At 40.8% G+C, this 9,166-nt stretch overlaps 1 pseudogene; it reads right to left on the bottom strand.

The window, feature by feature from the left end:
- Positions 1 to 378: 378 nt before the first annotated feature.
- On the bottom strand, positions 379 to 8,428 carry LOC116060726 (annotated as a pseudogene).
- Positions 8,429 to 9,166: the final 738 nt, after the last annotated feature.

Raw genomic sequence — 9,166 nt, 5'->3', positions numbered from 1 at the left:
AATATAGGTTGCGCACACCTGGAGAGAGTGGTAAACCAAAGGAAAACACAGCACGTAACACCCCCTCCCATAAGAGGAAACCTCTCCCCCAATCTGTACATCACTATTATTATTATTATTATTATTTCCACCACATCACTTATTCTGACCCACCAGGTCGACCAGCCTCTCTTTAGTTTCTCTATTCTATACTGGACTGGACATGTGACTCTCCCAATCACTGGAGTAGACTACCACGTTGTCAAAGTACACACTGCAGTTAGACATCTCCTAATACACGCTGCATTAGGCACTGAAAGGTGGCAGGCGCATTCTTCATGCCGAAAGGAATCACAGTGTACTGCATGAACGCATCAGGAGTGACTGATCTGTTAAAAGAGCCTTTTATTTGTGATTCAGGATCAGGTTTAACCTCCGAAGCCGTACAGGGTGCAGCCCTGCCTCTTCAAGGCGTACACCATATCCATGGTGGTCACCGTCTTCCTCTTACAGGCTTGGTGTTAGGTGACGGCATCACGGATCACATGCTCCAGGAACACCTTCAGCACACCGCAGGTCTCCTCGTAGATCAGGCAGGAGCTGCGTTTCACTGCGCTGCACCGAGCCAGGTGGCAGATGGCAGGTTTGGTGATCTCCTGGATGTTATCACGGAGCGCTTTACGGTTTCTGCTAGCCATCCACAACGTTACTGCTGCATTGATTTGCTTCCTAATTTCCCAAACTACAGTGTAGCCCGCTGCCCAAATTACAGAACGCACAATAAACTGTAGTGGCCTTAAAAGGAATTTGCGTTAACTCGCTACTATTTATTAGACTAAAATAGCTAACAGAGCTTGTGGGACATAGCAAACCTGCATCGCTTACAAAGGGGAAACAAAACAACACTCCAGTGCATCATCGAACCATGATTTCAGGTTTTAACGTTCTAACTTCACAATTCAGTACTACACAGTTTACAGTCTTCTCACATGTTTTCAACAAGTATTTTCTGACATGTATAATGTGATTAGAACGAAATCACAGATTTTGCTTTACCCGGCCATTAATACATTTCTGTTTGATTGGGGTTTTACAAACAAGATACAACAATTAGAGCTTTTTGCCAGGCTAGCTGTTTCACCTTGCTTCCAGTCTTTATGCGAAGCTAAACTAATCACCCCTGGGCTGCAGCTCCATACATATGTATTGTACATAAGAGGGGTATCGATCTTCTCATCTAATTCTGGAAAAAAAAGAAAATAAGCATTTTTCCCAAAATGTAAAAGCTACTCTGACTGGCTAACTATTCTAACTTTTACTGAAAAATAAAGAGTCAAGTTATGTTTCACGTTATTTTGTTTCACAAAGGTTGTTATTATTATTATTATTATTATTATTATTATTATTATTATTATTATATGACAAAATAGGGTAAACATGCTGGACATTATTACAGTTTTATTTGAGGATATGTTTACATTATTTTTTGATCATCTTGCATACCCCAAAGCTTAACACTTCCATGACTGATACATGAATGACAGGCTATGATGTTGTGTTGTTAGCCAGCTGCTCCTGGTGAGCTCCCACTTGATAAGCTTCAGTAATAGACATGTATTTCTTATGTGTGTGCGGTATTCAACTGAGGTTAGGATGGACAACAAATTGGTTCAGGGGAGATTTAATATTGTATTATATTACATTATATCATATTGTATATCATAGTATATTGGATTATATTCATTTATAATACTGAATCTGTGTTTAATAGAATAATTTAGAGTTCATTTCTGCAGCTTAAAGGGTCCATAAAATAATAATAATATATTTAACTAAATTAGAGTTTTGATGTATCATTATATTATTGTGTGTCATTAATATGTAAAACTATCAATATATAAATCATGAACTCAAATACTGTAATTGGATACAGCAGATCAGGTAATATAAATTAGAGTTTTAACATAACTTTATATTACATTATATCATGACATAATTATATGGCAACATGATATACATGGTAATCTAATGAGTGATATACTTTATACATATAAATTAGGTAATTAAGCTTTACTGCAGAGAGGTTGTAAGTGGATGAATAGAGTACCACAAAGACAGGCTGGTTTGCTGCCTGAGTCACCATTGACTGCTGAGCTACAAGCAATTATCCTTTTCCAATTTTCTGACCATAATTCTCAGGTAAAAGATCTATCCTCTAATTAGTCGCTGCTTCCAGTCAAAGGCACATTATTGCAGACAGCAGACAGAAACAGGGACAAAGTTGATCGATCAGACAGAAAGGCAACTGCCAGCTGACTTATCTAATATGTTAAAAGAAAATTCCCGCAAAGCCACCTTATTAAGACTTCAGAGAGAGAAAAGATTTAGGCAGAGAACAGTTTTACCCAAGTACAAAGTAGACAAAACAAAACCATTAGCAGAAAGGAAGCGAGAGGATGAGGAGGGAGAGGGTGGAGCAGAAGACAGAATGAAAAAGGTAAATGGGCAGGCGAGGAAGCGAGAAGTTGGGAGGGAGATTGAGAAATAGAAATCACACAATCAGGACAGAGAGAGAGAGAGAGAGAGAGAGAGAGAGAGAGAGAGAGATAAAAAGGACAACAACTAAAAAGGATGGGGCAGTGAGAGAAAGATCCAGAGAGAGGAGAGGAGCAGGGGAGAACATTATATCAGATCTAAGTGGAGGAAGTCATTTAGTTAAATTTAGCCATCATTTAGAAAGCTCTTCATGCCCCCTAAACAGCTCCACACCAGCAGGCTACTGGATGTCACAAAATGCCTGCTAAAATCAGAGAGGAGAGGAAAGGAGAGGAAAGGAGAGGAGAGGAGAGGAGAGGAGAGGAGAGGGCTTGCTATGTGACACCTCTCTCTGTTCTCTGTCTTAGTCAGTGCAGTGACGTCAGCTTTTTAACAGCATTGGTGTCAAATCTGGCCTCCCTCCTGTTTCTAGCGCCAGAAGGACAGCCTTAAAGAGATTATTAGACAGTAAATGTGGATTTTCATGTATATTTATTTGACATTTATCCTTTTTGATCACTGTAGACTGTAGTGCATCCTACAGAGGGTGGACACAACATTAATTGCAATGCATGGCAATTTAATGCCACCGTTATGGAGCTTAAAATCCTCCATTCCTCCTCCAAATACCATTTTGCCATGCATGCTCGCCACTCTGCAGCCCCACTTACGGAAGAAAAGGGCTATATCAGAGTTACAAAAAGATGGCATTTTTAAAAAGCAACTACAGTGAATAGGAGTAAGGGCTTAAGGGTGAAAACAGAGCCTGGCAATTGCATTTCTTCAGTGTTCCACCCTCTTTTGTGCAGAAAAAATGAAAAAAGGAAAAAGAGCATTGTGGATATGAAGGTAACGTGTAAAGCGTGTAATCGACGAGGACAAAATCTCATGAATGAAAAGAATCAAACTAATGGAGATTTTTGGAGATGTCATAAAAATCGGAAAAAAACATAACCACAATAGGTAGTACATTCACTTTTTAATTATTCAGTCTTAGCTGCATATGGAGGTGCATCAGGTTCATATTAAATATTAATTAGAATACAGGGATAACTGTAATCTTTACAGCTCTTGATGCACAACATTAGCCTAATGTGCAAGGGCAATGGAAAACAGTATTAGTTTTTCCATCTAGATGCTATTTTTTAACTCTTCTTTTTTTACTGGCACACAGGAACTACACAGTGTGTCTATTTCCAGTCTGAGCTTGTCTGTGGACTGTATAAAATATAAACTTAGCTAAAGAGACCAAAACCGTTTCTTTTGTACCAGGCTATAAACATGTTTATTTCTGCTGTAAAGTTGGGCATTTTAACATGTGGGTCTATGGGGATTGACTCCCTTTTGAAGCCAGCCTCAAGTGGCCATCGAGGAACTGCAGTTTTTGACACTTCAGCATTGGCTTCATTGCTCTGTACAATACTCATCTCTCAAGATTTTTCAAGCGTTTTTAAACGATAAATAAATAAAACCAAAAACTCAAATCAATAACTAAAATCAATCACAAAATCAGACCTCTCTGCTGGAATTCACCTGCTCATTCTGTTGAGAAAGATTAAACTCTTCCTTAAAATTTGCACACTGTAATCGTTGAACCGTGTCCCTTAGGAATTACACTATACTACAAATGCATTTCGACAAATGCACTTCGTGGGAAATGTAATGTAATGTGGAGATGGTCAGAGTGCGTGGCTGTCTTACAAGAGCAGGACCTTTATACCAGAGGCCGGGCTTCAAATCATGATTCTCGCATGTGGCCATAATGTGCAACGTAACGCATGCTGTATGCCTTATGTGCGTGCACTCACATATCAAAAAATGCATTGACGATGGCGACACCAAGTCCTCCCGGAGATGTGCCTTTTGTCATTAGTTTTGCTTTCAATAACTTTGTAAACAGTGGTAGTAAGCGAACAGCTACATGCAAGGTGTGTGGCACCAAGATAAATGATGCCGGATCAACGTCGAACTTCATCAGGCATCTCAAAACGCACCCAAATAGGTCAGTCGCTTGCAATGTGAAAGAGACGTTAAATTTAACATATATCGTCACAGGTAATAAGCTAACCATCACAAGTGTTGTGCTAATGTTGGGAACAGGCAAATTGTACCTTTCTAGTTGTATCCATATGATGTGACAGACTTGAAGTTGGAGACCCAGTGTAAGTTCTGGATGTAACTAAATTAAGCTAGCTCCATTAAAGCATACGTGATATTTTCCCCCATCACAAGTTCACATCCACTCTTGGCTGCAGTGCCCACATTTTATTTCAGAAAAACAAAAACATGATAGAAATGTTTAGTATTACTTTAGTTTACAGTTTACAGTTATGGAATTGAAACAGTTTTAATTTGTGTTTCTTCAGATTGCATTGCAGTAGACCCCATAAAGTAATCCTACAACTGATTTTGATACTGTACTGTATGGATGGTAGCTACAGGACATGCTTTGAATTCATAAGATTTAACAATGCAGTATTAGGGACAGATCAGATGGCCAGAGACTTGACTTGGACTCGTGGCAAAAAACTTGAGACTTGACTTGAACTTGCCCCTCAAAGACTTGAGACTTGACTTGAACTTGCCCCTCAAAGACTTGAGACTTGACTTGAACTTGCCCCTCAAAAACTTGAGACTTGACTTGAACTTGCCCCTCAAAGACTTGAGACTTGACTTGAACTTGCCCCTCAAAAACTTGAGACTTGACTTGAACTTGCCCCTCAAAGACTTGAGACTTGACTTGAACTTGCCCCTCAAAGACTTGAGACTTGACTTGGACTCGAGCTCAAAGACTTGTGACTCCACTCCAAAAAATGACTTGTGAACATCTCTGGTCAGCACTAAAGTCTTTAGTTATCCCAGTTAAACCAGAGGAAGTGTCTGACAGCTCATGCAACATGTTTGGCTACCATGGAGGAAATAAATTCCTGACGATGAAAACCAGTCAAAAGCATCTCCTGAGATGTTTATATCAGATATGGACCTTCTCTTCTTGATTAGAGATGCAAACTCTACACTTGGCTTTGATCGCCCACATGTTGGATCTTCATATTAGATTTGATTGTTATTATTGTTATTATAATTATTAAGCTGTGCGTGTTGATATCTTATCTTCCTTATTTAAACTTTGTCTTGATGAGCCATCCTGTATGGTTGTTGGTGCATCCTGGGTACGTAACTGTACTGTAAGCTGCTTTGGCGCTTGCAGTATGCAGTGGCATACTGCTGCAGCTGAAGCTAAGTCTCGGAGAGATAATGGCTTATTGTCTGCTTCCCCTCAACCATCAACAGATTAGAGGCATGTAGACACGCAGGCTCTCCCTCTCTCTTTATTTCTTTCCTTCTCCTCCACTGTCTTTTTCTCCTCGCCTCCCTCCCTCTCCCTCTCACTCCTCTTATCTCATTTTTCTTCTCTATAAGCCGACTCACTCCTCTTACACCCACCCCACACCCCATATCATTTTTAAACATGTTCTCTCTATTTTCAGACATCATCTTCTTTCTCTTCACTGCCAGAAACACAAGAAAACTGCAGTGTCAGCCCAGGCCCCCCTACCACCACAACCACACACTCACCCTATCTCACTCTAGCTCCCCCTGTGTCCCTTTCTGTGACACAAACTAGAAAGCTGTCTATAATACCAACAGTGGCTGATGTGGCCATCTGACATTTAGACAAAAGATCTACGGAAAGGGTAGTGGAAACAGAGAGGAGAAAATGAGAGTGGAAGGGCATAGAGAATGAAACAACAGACAAAAACAAGAACGAGGGGGTAAAGATAGCGAAGCTGAGGTGCAGAATTGTGAAAAGGGTGGAGGAAGAGACAGTCAAATATACTGAGAGAGGAATATTGGCAGAGAAGCAAGAGAGCAGCACAGGAAGAGGATAAAATGGAGCGAGAAAATAAAAGGTTGGTGAAGAGAAGAGGAGGAGTAGGAAATGCTGGGGAGTAGAAGTGGAGAATGAAGAGACAGAGGAGAAGAAGTAGATAGAGGGCAGATGAGACTGTGACCGGAGAGTTATTTCAGTAGTCATATAGACATCTCAATGAAAATGCCAACAACCTAATCAAAGGACTCAAAAGGGCAGAGAGAGAGAAGGAGAAAAAGACGCTGAATGAAAGCAGAGAGCAGAGTGAGAAGGAGTGCGGTGGAGGAAGTTGATGAGAGAGGAAGGACAGAAAGAGACAGAGGGAGAGAAAGATGAAGAGACGTGGAGGAAGAGAGAGAGGACAGACAGTGAGGGAATAGATGGAGAGCAATTAAAGGGGGAGAGAAAAGGCAGAAAATTGAGAGAAATGAGTGGCAAGGAGGAAAAGAAAGAGAAGGGAAATGATACATAAACTGTAAAAAGAAGAATCAGAGTCATGGATGAAAAGAGGGCAAAAGACATGAGGCCACAGAAAAGGCGCAGAGATGAGATAAGGGATGAGTGGAGAACGAAAGAAAATGGGGTGAGTGAACAGAGAATCGCTTGCTTTTAGAAATTCAAAAAGCGCTACTTGAAACTCCTCATAGAAGCAGCTTATTGTCTAATGTGCTGAAGATGTGCTAAAGGGCCCTGACACCGTCTTCGTGGCTAAATGTGGCCGAATTAGAACAAATTGTTCAAAAAAACAAAGTCAGACCAACATTACATGCTTACATTTCAGAGCAGGACTTAAGACAGGAAGACAGACAGGAAGACAGACAGGAAGACAGACAGAGAAGCTGTGTTATTTAGCCATCATTTGTTTGACAGAAGTATGCGATTGCCATTGTTCAGATTTAATGGCCTGTAAAGGACACTGCAACATACAGCTGTGTGTGTGTGTGTGTGTGTGTGTGTGTGTGTGTGTGTGTGTGTGTGTGTGTGTGTGTGTGTGTGTGTGTGTGTATGTTTGTGTTACTGAGACAAAAAGAAAGAGAAAAGGAGTAAGAATGTGTGTGTGTGTGTGTGTGTGTGTGTGTGTGTGTGTGTGTGTGTGTGTGTGTGTGTGTGTGTGTGTGTGTGTGTGATATTGCTACGCCGGAGTCTTGGAGCCTTTTACAACCTTTCCTTTATTATTTCCTTATCAGACTGCTTAAGGCCTTCCCTCCTCCTCTTTTCCTTTTCTCCTTCCCCTTTCTCCTCTTCCCCCTTAACCCCCTCTCCTCTTCCCTCACTCACTTACTCACTCCTCCTTTCCAACTTCTCACCATTTCTCTCAGTCTCTCCATCCATCTCTCTTTCCTCTCCAGCTGACAGGGCGATATTGCTCAGTTTACACTTTGAGATGTCAGCATGGCATGAAAGCCTCAGAGCTTCAGTTTTAAACCATTTTAATCTTCTTTTTTTTTGCTTGAATTGATAAACTGTCCCAAATGTTTCCATTACCCTATCTTATTTAATTTAGTTTAATACAATTGAATTTGATTTACTCGGATTGGATTCCACTGGTTTTCGGTGGATAGAATCCTGCTATTTCCCCCAAGGAAGCATTGGTAATAAAGCACATTGTAGTCTTTAATGGAAACAAATAAAAGCTAAATTTAACAAGAAACAATTTAACAGCCATTATGTGGTTATTACCTTTCTTGGCCTTTGGACTCTAGAAATTAATTCCAAACCTTTTTGTAGAGTTTACACACACTTAAGAGGCCCTGCCTTCCCTCCATTTCTCCTTTCCCCTCCTGCTCTGCCATTACGAAGGTAGCTTGTAAAAAGCCTTCAACAAATCAGCAATTGCCTCAGTCAGTCACGTAGCCAGCCTGTAACACAACCAATAAGCCAGCAAGTCAGTCAATCAACTTAACAACCAGTCCATCATTTAGTCGGTAAATCAAACTGACAGTCAGTCAGTCAGGCAGACAGGCAGGCAGCATGCTGGCCAGTTTCTCACCTCTTCCCTCCCTCTCCCACTGCCTTCCCTGTAGGGCTGTACTGCAGTGGCATAGTGTACCACGGGACCTTTTCAGCAGCGCTCTTATGATGTTGGTTTCCAACAAGCTAACATCTATTAACACCCGCCTGTTTTATATCCCCCTCTCTCCCTTCCTCTGTCTTCCTCTCTTTGTGCAACATAGGACCATTTTTTGCCGTGTCCTTATGATGTAGGTTCAGCATTGCTAACGACCATTACCGATCATTAAAAATGGATAGAATAAGAACGATGCTACTGGAGCAACAATAGCCTGTGGCTAATGCATTTATACTCAGTAGTACACACACACACACACACACACACACACGCTTAGTCCAAGATGCATAAACAGATTTACACACAAACATGCTGGCTGTTAATGTGGACACGCATAAAAACCTTCCAAATACCACACATGCATATGCAGAAACACACACACTACCACAGCTCCAACAATAAACACCCCCTCAATGAAAGCCACATATTTTATATGTTTGTACACAGGGCCTGTGCTCATTTGCACATACAAACTTCCACACTTGAAAAGTACCTACCCACTCGTACAAACTTGTGTAAACAAGCAAACACTAATACACATACATAAACAAATTCAAGACTAACACATTCACTTTCAACTTGCAGCACAACATTAATATGACACAGCTTGTACAGCATTCGCATGGTTGCACTCAGAAAAGCTGTGCACAAACACATGATGTCTAGATACAGTGGCACACGTACTTTTAGCTTACGCATGGACATTTACACAC

This window comes from Sander lucioperca, chromosome 3 (assembly GCF_008315115.2).
Source record: "Sander lucioperca isolate FBNREF2018 chromosome 3, SLUC_FBN_1.2, whole genome shotgun sequence".
Lineage (NCBI taxonomy): Eukaryota > Metazoa > Chordata > Actinopteri > Perciformes > Percidae > Sander > Sander lucioperca.
Note: the sequence above shows the minus strand (reverse complement) of the source record. Positions and strands in the feature narration are given on the sequence as shown.